General features: G+C 40.5%; 1 long non-coding RNA gene across 17 annotated transcripts; it reads left to right on the forward strand.

Moving 5' to 3' along the window:
- Window positions 1-1,832: 1,832 nt before the first annotated feature.
- Window positions 1,833-8,325, forward strand: LOC127714716 (uncharacterized). Of its 17 annotated transcripts, none has more exons than XR_007987900.1 (5): window positions 1,833-2,289; window positions 2,467-4,406; window positions 4,759-5,111; window positions 5,466-5,642; window positions 6,704-8,325. It is a non-coding gene; the product is annotated as an uncharacterized LOC127714716 (long non-coding RNA). The 17 variants fall into 17 exon arrangements; XR_007987898.1 differs by having other exon boundaries at window positions 5,466-5,503; window positions 6,565-8,325; XR_007987890.1 differs by having other exon boundaries at window positions 2,467-3,916; window positions 4,095-4,406; window positions 4,759-5,503; window positions 6,565-8,325.
- Window positions 8,326-12,283: the final 3,958 nt, after the last annotated feature.

Raw genomic sequence — 12,283 nt, forward strand, 5'->3', positions numbered from 1 at the left:
TCTACGTTTTGTTACAATTTGGTTTTTAATTTCTAAGGAAAGTTTTTTTTTGTAATTATACTTCTACCAAATACCTATGTTCTTTTGGACATTTTATTACAAGAAGGAGATAAGTTGGTGCTGAACAGGCTTACAATAGTTTAAGCTAAAAAGAAAAATGTCTCTGCTAAACCTAATAGAGAGAAGCATCTTACTAACGTATACATCTGTACGCTAGGGGCACACACGTTGCGTGTAGACTATGAAAGAGTAGTTGAGATGACAAAATTCGAGCTAAACCATGCTAACATTTTCTAAGCTTATCAAAAATTAACATGTCTCTGGAAAATATAAATACACGTAGCTTCCTATCTACCTGAACATCTGTATTTAATAATGAACCAAGAGTACAGAGCGTTAGTACTGTTATAACATGATATGGAACTTATCTATGTGTCAAGACCTCGACAAGATATATTAATTGTGTAAACTATGATTTTTATGAATGAATTATTTTGTTTAATTGTATGTAATTTCTTAAACACTGGGTAATGAAATAAATTGTACACATATGACTATACTTATAATTAAGCCAAATTAGTTTGATCATTGTATTAAGTATTTTTATAGAAATTTTGTATTAAAGTCATTTGCATATTTGATAACTCATTTGAAATTCGTGTAAATGATTTACCAGCTCATAGTATACACCCACTGAATTATCTACAAGCATGACATCTGCCAATTGGGCAATGCGGTCATCACTCGTGGCTGAATCCAATTTGTATTTTCAGTTGATTGTAAATTGACTACTCTATCTTCTGTGTAGTGTACTGTACACGTTCCCCAATTTACTTCTCTCTGTCATAATAATGTGATTGTGTAACTTTAATGTCCTATATTTTCATGTAAATCCAATTTTTGTAACTTTTAGTAACTGCATGTACCTTGTTTGTATTCTATGAATGAAATTTACTGACATGCACAGTAGAACACATGTGTAACTTAGCAAGAGTGTCCATACTAAACAATTGTATAAGTTACGGCAATTGTTTTCACAAGATCTTGTAATTCTTTAATGTATTTTTGAACATTCTCCTTAGTTTATTGTAGATGTTAGTAATCACAATCCATGATATATATCATTTTTATCCACAGATGGCACGCATAGCTTTTTGCAATTGATTACGTATCATAACATCCAGTAGTGTAGCATTTAATTTACCATAGAAATGTGTATAGTAAACTGTCAAACATTTATGTGACATAAATGTAACTCAAATTGTATATAATTGAAATTTTCATAATGAATCAAAGAATTCTAATATTTGGATTACAAGCGCGTGAATTAACAATTTCCCAACTTGGCCAACATTCCAACACTGACGTCATTTGACGCTCGTTGGAATGATTTAAAATTAGCAAAAACATTGATCGTTAAATCTGTTTTGATTTTTTTTTGTCATTAATTATAGTCAAAATAGTATATTTTTCTTACAATTAGGGTAAAATTGTAAAGGATAATCGTAATTAAGTGTTTGCTAAGTTAGTAAGTATTTTTTTTATTCTTAAAGCACCTTATAGTGTCAACATAACCATACTTTTGTATATGTGATTAGTGATAACTATAACAAATCAAAGACACATGTATAATCATTATCAACCAGGAGCAATAACAGAACATTATTGTTTTACGTCCTAGTACAATGACAAACATTTTAATGTTATCTCATTAAGAAATCAATGGTAAAATGTGTAACTTATTTCATTGAACAGCGAACAATTGTATATTCAGTATAATTTTCTAACTTCAGTTTGCGGCAAACTTCACATCATCCCTTGGTAATTTTTAACCAGGCTGAAGCTAGCGAACAATAACTAGCGAACAATAAGCCAGCGAACAATAAGGCGATATATCTAAAAACCGAAAAAATGAATAAGACAGCAACGGCCGTCAAATGAAAAATATTTAAAAAGGCAGACATTCCGTCCAAATATTGTAATTTCAACTCTATCGTGAAATGGTATTTATCCCATCCATTGATAAAACAAGTCACATCTCTTTTTAGGCTAATATTCAGTACCACAGTAAATCTGCATCTGTCAAGGGATTATTTGTAGGTGTAAGACCACTAATGCACCCACTTCAATTTAGAACGTATGTAAAAGTAGTCCTTCCCTGTAAAATACAGCACCTTTGATGTCATTGTTTAATTGAACTAAGATACACATTTGCAGAAATGGGGGTTGGCCTATTCCATGGCTTCTAGAGAAAAATAATGAGGGGTGTCACGGAATATGACTATATAGGTCTTGTAGAGGAGAAACAGGCGCATTTTTTGCGCAAGGTATCGAAGGGCGCTATGTTCAAAAATCTGAAACTAGAGCTCAAAATTTAAAATAAAAATGTTAAAAACAGGGGGGTTGGCCTATTCCATGGCTTCTAGAGAAAAATAATGAGGGGTGTCACGAAGTATGATTATACAGGTCTTGTAGAGGAGAAACAGGCGCATCTTTTGCGCAAGGTATCGAAGGGCGCTATGTTCAAAAATCTGAAACTAGAGCTCAAAATTTAAAAAAAAAATGTTAAAAACCGGGGGGTTGGCCTATTCCATGGCTTCTAGAGACAAATAATATGGGGTGTCACGGGTTATGACTATATAGGTCTTGTAGAGGAGAAACAGGCGCATCTTTTGCGCAAGGTGTCGAAGGGCGCTATGTTCAAAAATCTGAAACTAGAGCTCAAAATTAAAAAAAAATGTTAAAAACAGGGGGTTGGCCTATTCCATAACTTCTAGAGAAAAATAATGAGGGGTGTCACGGGGTATGACTATATAGGTCTTGTAGAAGAGAAACAGGCGCATCTTTTGCGCAAGGTATTGAAGGGCGCTATGTTCAAAAATCTGAAACTAGAGCTCAAAATTAAAAAAAAAAATGTGAAAAACAGGGGGGTTGGCCTATTCTATGGCTTCTAGAGAAAAATAATGAGGGGTGTCACGGGATATGACTATATAGGTCTTGTAGAGGAGAAACAGGCGCATCTTTTGCGCAAGGTATCGAAGGGCGCTATGTTCAAAAATCTGAAACTAGAGCTCAAAATTAAAAAAAAAAATGTTAAAAACAGGGGGTTCGCCTATTCCATGGCTTCTAGAGAAAAATAATGAGGGGTGTCACGGGGTATGACTATATAGGTCTTGTAGAAGAGAAACAGGCGCATCTTTTGCGCAAGGTATCGAAGGGCGCTATGTTAAAAAATCTGAAACTAGAGCTCAAAATTAAAAATAAAATGTTAAAAACAGGGGGTTGGCCTATTCCATGGCTTCTAGAGAAAAATAATGAGGGGTGTCACGGGGTATGACTATATAGGTCTTGTAGAGGAGAAACAGGCGCATCTTTTGCGCAAGGTATCGAAGGGCGCTATGTTCAAAAATCTGAAACTAGAGCTCAAAATTAAAAAAAAAAAATGTTAAAAACAGGGGGTTGGCCTATTCCATGGCTTCTAGAGAAAAATAATAAGGGGTGTCACGGGGTATGACTATATAGGTCTTGTAGAAGAGAAACAGGCGCATCTTTTGCGCAAGGTATCGAAGGGCGCTATGTTCAAAAATCTGAAACTAGAGCTCAAAATTAAAAAAAAATAATGTTAAAAACCGGGGGGTTGGCCTATTCCATGGCTTCTAGAGAAAAATAATGAGGGGTGTCACGGGATATGACTATATAGGTCTTGTAGAGGAGAAACAGGCGCATCTTTTGCGCAAGGTGTCGAAGGGCGCTATGTTCAAAAATCTGAAACTAGAGCTCAAAATTAAAAAAAAAAAAATGTTAAAAACAGGGGGTTGGCCTATTCCATGGCTTCTAGAGAAAAATAATGAGGGGTGTCACGGGGTATGACTATATAGGTCTTGTAGAAGAGAAACAGGCGCATCTTTTGCGCAAGGTATCGAAGGACGCTATGTTCAAAAATCTGAAACTAGAGCTCAAAATTTAAAAAAAAAAATGTTAAAAACCGGGGGGTTGGCCTATTACATGGCTTCTAGAGAAAAATAATGAGGGGTGTCACGGGATATGACTATATAGGTCTTGTAGAGGAGAAACAGGCGCAACTTTTGCGCAAGGTATCGAAGGGCGCTATGTTCAAAAATCTGAAACTAGAGCTCAAAATTAAAAAAAAATGTTAAAAACAGGGAGTTGGCCTATTCCATGGCTTCTAGAGAAAAATAATGAGGGGTGTCACGGGGTATGACTATATAGGTCTTGCAAAGGAGAAACAGGCGCATCTTTTGCGCAAGGTATCGAAGGGCGCTATGTTCAAAAATCTGAAACTAAAGCTCAAAATTAAAAAAAAAAATGTTAAAAACAGGGGGTTGGCCTATTCCATGGCTTCTAGAGACAAATAATGAGGGGTGTCACGGGGTATGACTATATAGGTCTTGTAGAAGAGAAACAAGCGCATCTTTTGCGCAAGGTATCGAAGGGCTCTATGTTCAAAAATCTGAAACTAGAGCTTAAAATTAAAAAAAAAATGTTAAAAACAGGGGGTTGGCCTATTCCATGGCTTCTAGAGAAAAATAATGAGGGGTGTCACGGGGTATGACTATATAGGTCTTGTAGAAGAGAAACAGGCGCATCTTTTGCTCAAGGTATCGAAGGGCGCTATGTTCAAATATCTGAAACTAGAGCTCAAAATTAAAAAAAAAAAATGTTAAAAACCGGGGGTTGGCCTATTCCATGGCTTCTAGAGACAAATAATGAGGGGTGTCACGGGATATGACTATATAGGTCTTGTAGAGGAGAAACAGGCGCATCTTTTGCGCAAGGTATCGAAGGGCGCTATGTTCAAAAATCTGAAACTAGAGCTAAAAATTAAAAAAAAAAATGTTAAAAACAGGGGGTTGGCCTATTCCATGGCTTCTAGAGAAAAATAATGAGGGGTGTCACGGGATATGACTATATAGGTCTTGTAGAGGACAAACAGGCGCATCTTTTGCGCAAGGTATCGAAGGGCGCTATGTTCAAAAATCTGAAACTAGAGCTCAAAATTAAAAAAAATAATGTTAAAAACCGGGGGGTTGGCCTATTCCATGGCTTCTAGAGAAAAATAATGAGGGGTGTCACGGGGTATAACTATATAGGTCTTGTAGAGGAGAGAAACAGGCGCATCTTTTGCGCAAGGTATCGAAGGGCGCTATGTTCAAAAATCTGAAACTAGAGCTCAAAATTTAAAGAAAAATGTTAAAAACAGGGGGGTTGGCCTATTCCATGGCTTCTAGAGAAAAATAATGAGGGGTGTCACGGGGTATGACTATATAGGTCTTGTAGAAGAGAAACAGCCGCATCTTTTGCGCAAGGTATCGAAGGGCGCTATGTTAAAAAATCTGAAACTAGAGCTCAAAATTAAAAAAAAAATGTTAAAAACAGGGGGGTTGGCCTATTCCATGGCTTCTAGAGAAAAATAATGAGGGGTGTCACGGGATATGACTATATAGGTCTTGTAGAGGAGAAACAGGCGCATCTTTTGCGCAAGGTATCGAAGGGCGTTATGTTCAAAAATCTGAAACTAGAGCTCAAAATTAAAAAAAAAAATGTTAAAAACAGGGGTGTTGGCCTATTCCATGGCTTCTAGAGACAAATAATGAGGGATGTCACGGGGTATGACTATATAGGTCTTGTAGAAGAGAAACAGGCGCATCTTTTGCCTAAGGTATCGAAGGGCGCTATGTTCAAAAATCTGAAACTAGAGCTCAAAATTAAAAAAAAAAATGTTAAAAACAGGGGTGTTGGCCTATTCCATGGCTTCTAGAGACAAATAATGAGGGGTGTCACGGGATATGACTATATAGGTCTTGTAGAAGAGAAACAGGCGCATCTTTTGCGCAAGGTATCGAAGGGCGCTATGTTCAAAAATCTGAAACTAGAGCTCAAAATTAAAAATAAAATGTTAAAAACAGGGGTTTGGCCTATTCCATGGCTTCTAGAGAAAAATAATGAGGGGTGTCACGGGGTATGACTATATAGGTCTTGTATAGGAGAGAAACAAGCGCATCTTTTGCGCAAGGTATCGAAGGGCGCTATGTTCAAAAATCTGAAACTAGAGCTCAAAATTTAAAAAAAAAATGTTAAAAACAGGGGGGTTGGCCTATTCAATGGCTTCTAGAGAAAAATAATGAGGGGTGTCACGGGGTATGACTATATAGGTCTTGAAGAAGAGAAACAGGCGCATCTTTTGCGCAAGGTATCGAAGGGCGCTATGTTCAAAAATCTGAAACTAGAGCTCAAAATTAAAAAAAAAAATGTTAAAAACAGGGGTGTTGGCCTATTCCATGGCTTCTAGAGACAAATAATGAGGGGTGTCACGGGATATGACTATATAGGTCTTGTAGAAGAGAAACAGGCGCATCTTTTGCGCAAGGTATCGAAGGGCGCTATGTTCAAAAATCTGAAACTAGAGCTCAAAGTTTAAAAAAAAATGTGAAAAACACGGGAATTGGCCTATTCCATGGCTTCTAGAGAAAAATAATGAGGGGTGTCACGGGGTATGACTATATAGGTCTTGTAGAAGAGAAACAGGCGCATCTTTTGCGCAAGGTATCGAAGGGCGCTATGTTCAAAAATCTGAAACTAGAGCTCAAAATTAAAAAAAAAAAATGTTAAAAACAGGGGGTTGGCCTATTCCATGGCTTCTAGAGAAAAATAATGAGGGGTGTCACGGGATATGACTATATAGGTCTTGTAGAGGAGAAACAGGCGCATCTTTTGCGCAAGGTATCGAAGGGCGCTATGTTCAAAGAGCTGAAACTAGAGCTCAAAATTAAAAAAAAAATGTTAAAAACAGGGGGTTGGCCTATTCCATGGCTTCTAGAGAAAAATAATGAGGGGTGTCACGGGATATGACTATATAGGTCTTGTAGAGGAGAAACAGGCGCATCTTTTGCGCAAGGTATTGAAGGGCGCTATGTTCAAAAATCTGAAACTAGAGCTCAAAATTAAAAAAAAAAATGTTAAAAACAGGGGTGTTGGCCTATTCCATGGCTTCTAGAGAAAAATAATGAGGGGTGTCACGGGGTATGACTATATAGGTCTTGTAGAAGAGAAACAGGCGCATCTTTTGCGCAAGGTATCGAAGGATGCTATGTTCAAAAATCTGAAACTAGAGCTCAAAATTAAAAAAAAAATGTTAAAAACCGGGGGGTTGGCCTATTCCATGGCTTCTAGAGAAAAATAATGAGGAGTGTCACGGGATATGACTATATAGGTCTTGTAGAGGAGAAACAGGCGCATTTTTTGCGCAAGGTATCGAAGGGCGCTATGTTCAAAAATCTGAAACTAGAGCTCAAAATTTAAAAAAAAAATGTTAAAAACAGGGGGGTTGGCCTATACCATGGCTTCTACAGAAAAATAATGATGGGTAGTAGTGTAAAAAGGGGTATTCTCCCGCACTTGCCATTTTTAAGCACACATTCTGCATAGGGACCGAAACCTCAAAAATAAAATGCAAATTCGTTGTGTTTCAACTAGTCTAAGGGTAGAAACAAGAATATGGCTTTTTGTAAACAATGGTAGAGACACCTTAAAGGGATGTAATCCTAGGGGTAGATACAAAAATATGGCTTTCGTACAGAAGATGGAGGAACTCAGAAGTTAAAAAATCGTAGACGACGATTTTATTAATGATAATGTTTTCAAGGAAAAGGCAAAGGACCAGAGCCTGGAAATTCTGAAATGGAAGGAACTCCCAACCTGGGTAAAATATAAAATCCTAGAAGTGGTAGAAGTAGATGGGAAGTTTGGGAGGAGTAAGATCTTCACCTTGAAAAACAGAGAAGGAGAAACGACAAGGGTATGGGCCTGCAGTAGTCTGAACAGAGAGAAGGAACCCTTGGAAGGAGCCTTCGTGAGAAGTACAGGCTTAAAAGTTAATAAAATGACCAAACAGGAGTACTTTTCTTGCGATCTTGTAAGAAATTAATTAAAAAAAAAAATAAAAAATGGGTTGAATGGGGTACAAAAAAAATTTCCATCCGATATTTCTGCCGGATCGGAAAGTTTTTTTTTTTATGTGTGTTTTTTTTTTTTATGCTTTAAACGGAGCACATCGTGAAGTGAAGCAGAACGGAACACATCGTGAAACGATGTGTGTAGTGAAGCGTAATGGAATGATGTGTGACGTTTTTACGGCGCATGCGCATTGAGGTCCTCACTAAAAGTGGTGGAAGGTTGTCGCAGCTGATCTTTCTCATCATAGTAGTTCTTGAGGCAGCTTGTGATCTTACCAAACTCAGCATCATCAATTTGTTCATCATCAGCCAAAGCAGTACTAATACATTGTTCAACCAAGGATTTTGTGGACTGTGCAAATCGCAAGGTATCGCGGTGTTTTTTCTTCTTTTTCATGATACGCCTTGAGATCAGTGTGAGTACCATCACGCCAGTGGCACTCAAGCAAGCAAGGGATCCTAGGGGAAGGGAGGCTATAATACCTATACCGGTCAAAGCTGAACCCATGGTGAAGCTGTCAACATCAAACTGGCTACGGAACACACACCCTTTGCTATAGACACTACTTTATCGTGTCGTTTGTAGATCTTCAATGTACGTTGATACTTAAGAATATCCCCGTTGAGTTGGTCTTCCATACATTCGACTCTGGTCTGCCGGTAACCAGAATCTAAATCATCCATTTATTTATAGGAGCATACCGAGGAGGGCAATGTTTTTGAAGGGGCTGTTAGCACCTAAGATCAGACCTGCTCCGTCGTGGACTTGCTGACCACGCTTTAAGTAGAGTCCATCACCATAGGTGATCTGGGCGTTTGATGGTTTGAGGTAGAGACTGTTGCCACTAGGTTTCCCGGTACAAACACACCCACCACGTTTCAGGTACAATCCAGACAATAAGGCCTTGTTGATGGCTACACCACCCAGACCGCCCAAGGCTCCAACACCCAAGGCAGGTAGAATGGTCTTAGCTACCATGGGAAGTGCCCTCATTACCAGCCCTGCCAACATGGGTAGGAATCCACCTACTTTTTGCACGTTTTCCTTCATTTGGGCGAGACTCAGCTACAGATTCATACCACCAGTACCTTTCTGGAGAAGCTTAATAATCTTTTGAATCTGCCGAGAGGTGAGCCACATCTTGTGTTCACCTTGCAGGTTTGCGTGGGACAAACGAATGGAGACCGGACAACCTTGCTTGACAGCCCGTTGTAGTTTATCAGCTTGACCTTTTGTCAAGTTCAAACCATGTTCGTGATAAGTCATTTATTTATACCTCACGAAGATGAAAGCGGATGGTGAGATGTTCACCCCTGAAATCGATGGGCCTACCATCTTGATCGATGAGATACGTTTGCATGCGATTGATGGTTTGCAAGGTCACCGGCAAGTATACTAGATTCTTGGGGTTTGAATGATCTTCATACCAGGACCGTCTGCGGGAAAGAAGCTGTAGATGGTAGACTGCTGTGTACCATTCACATAACTTCTATCTCTATAGATGATATCACCATTCACCAGAATGCTGTTGATGCTGATGATATTTACAATGTGTTCCCCTTCTGTATAGCCGTCTGAGATCATATCGAATGTGTAAATCTGCCGCTTGAATCCCAAGACGGTGTTGATGCTATTGACAACGTTGAAGTCTACTCGATAGTGTCTTGTGAGGGTTAGCGTTACTCTTAGGGTCGCCCGGTTGGCATCGATGATGATCTTTGTTTTGTGTTTGTTGAGCCGTAGCCGCCGCTGGATCTCTTTGTTGATGTCTTCGATGTCATAGGAACCTGTGCTCAGTGCGATGGGAAACCAGTTGGCACCATCGTCGGGGGAGTAGCGGAAGGAATTGTTACCTGAATGAATGTTGGGGATGGAGTTATAGGTTTCCAGGTTCACTAATGCCATCTCATAGGTCTTGGATTCCTTGAGTTCCAGTGGGGGGGGGGAGGTGTTGAACCAGTTAAGGATTTGACTATAGTTTCCAGAGACGATGAACGAGAACACCTGTTTGGGGTCAGTGTTGTTTGCAATTCGTCGCAAAAATGTGTTATCCATTTATTTATGGTACACCATTGTCACATATTTTTGTTTCCACTCTTCGATACCGTCATACTGCTCCTTGAGTTGTCTACCAGTCTTCACCACGATCGCAAAGACTTCGGCAGGGCGGCAAAGAGGAGTTGTAGGTAAATTGTTTCCATTTTTTACTTTTAGAACACAACGTTCATCTTCTGACCATCGGATTCAAACTGTAGGATTCTGTCGGAAATGATAAGTGCAAATGCTCTGGTGTTGGCCTCCACGTTACGCTCGAACTGGGCCCGGATCTGAATGTCCACCTTGGATTCTTTCAGCCGCTCGGACTGGTGACTCACGTCAATGACAAACAAGGAGTACAGATCGATGAAGTCAGAGGGGTTGATGCCACCGTTGCTGAGGAGGGTGTCCATGTTGTGGAATTTCTTCATGAAGTCAGCAGCCTCTTTGAACACTCTGGCTACCCTGTTTTCGGTGAAAACGGCATTGTAGTCGACGGCCGTGTAGCGTTCAGCGTTGAGAGTGACATGGATGTTTTGCAATCGACAGTTATCGAACACGGCAGCATTGCGCTCCTGGTTCCCACTTCTCTCGGTTTGGAAGGCAACGATGATGTACCTGGGCTTCTCGCGACCGCTCTTGGCAGATAAACGCCAGCTGAACTGTGAGGCTTTTGGGACGGCTATGGAATCGCACTACCTCATTCGAAATCCACAGTTGATCTTCGCTTTACTCTGAATGGTTTTGTATAGCTGCATCTTGTTTTCGTCTGAAGGAGTGACGTGGAGGACGAACCATGAGATCTTACGCAGGACAACTTTTCCCACGTCGACGGCGTGGTCCCTCAGGATGGCATGTGTATCTGAATCGCGCACGAGTGTGATTTCATGCCTTAACCCGTACACGATCTTGTCGTAGTCATCAGCGAACCAAAAAATGTGCTTCAGGGGGATGGCGAATTAAAACGACCCTTTGTTCGCCGGCTTGGCAATGATGTAGGCACGGCGCGCTACAAAGCCGCTGTTGTTTGCATGGGCGTCGGTGGAGGAATCCTTGAACCACAGTTGGTTGACACCTTGTGATTTGGAAAAGTCGTCGGGGTAGGTCAACATTCCAATCATGGTGGTGGCGACGCCGGGGTCGTTGATTTGCTCGATTTGCTGGCCGGAGATCTAGAGTCGATAGCTGATGGTTCTAAAGAGATACATGGTACCATTATGGACGAGGGACACGAGATCAGCGTCGGCATATGCAGTGCCGTCGTTCATTAGGAGCCGTCCTTCGAAATTCTACCAAGAGATAACTCTCGGCGGAGTGTAGGAACAAATCCTGGGTTTTGATGTTGATTCGGATTTCAGAACCGGCACTGTTCAGCTGGGCACTGGCTTGTGGTTCGTATTCTCGATCCTGATATTCCTAGAGACTTTCGTCGAAGGTCAACACTTCGGTGATTGTAAGGATGTCAGACATAATGTATTTATTTATAGCGTTGGACTAAGTCGTGGATGGTTTCGATACCAGAGCCAAAGATAAGATTGTTCAACCGAAATTTCTCTGGCTTCTTGCGTTGAACACTTGACTGTAAGGGGTTTTATTGTGTTTCCTGGGGCGGGTCACATTATCAACCACATGGTCGACGGCTTTGGAGGCCCCTTTCAACACCTTTCCAGGCTGCATTGGTGGCAGCACTCACGGCCTTACTTCCTAGGGTTTTGGCGGCAGAGGAAGTAAACATGTGTCCAGCCGAACTGGCGATTGTGTCAAACAGTCCTCTACCACCGTAGGCGTACTTTCGAGCGTAACCTTTTAACACTTATTTATAGGATGCTACGATGAAGCGCCTTATATTCCTCGATGCTGATATGTCTACCCTTTTTCATAGCATCGATAATCGACACAATTTCGTTGCGCACACCATTAGTTCCTGCTAGGTATGCTGCGGCACACAGTGTCAAGCGATCGAGAAGCTGCTTGAAGTTGGAAGGTAAAAACACGGTTTGCAGCCCACTGCCAAACTTATTCTTTTGGTAGATGTGGGACACGATTTCCTTCCACTTGTAACCCTTATTCGCCTTCGGGGTTCTCGAGAGGGTGGAATTGCCTTGATACATGACACCGGAACTTTTTAGAATCTGTGCATAGTCCTCTAGGTCTTCGGGCTCGAACGATTCTGGATTCTTTTTCACCATGAGTTCCCAGAGGCCAAAGGTTCCTTTGTACCTCACACCATCCACGAAAATATCATCACCGTCAAAAGTAACTGGTGAGATTC

Source organism: Mytilus californianus, unplaced genomic scaffold (assembly GCF_021869535.1).
Source record: "Mytilus californianus isolate M0D057914Y unplaced genomic scaffold, xbMytCali1.0.p SCAF_9, whole genome shotgun sequence".
Classification (NCBI taxonomy): domain Eukaryota; kingdom Metazoa; phylum Mollusca; class Bivalvia; order Mytilida; family Mytilidae; genus Mytilus; species Mytilus californianus.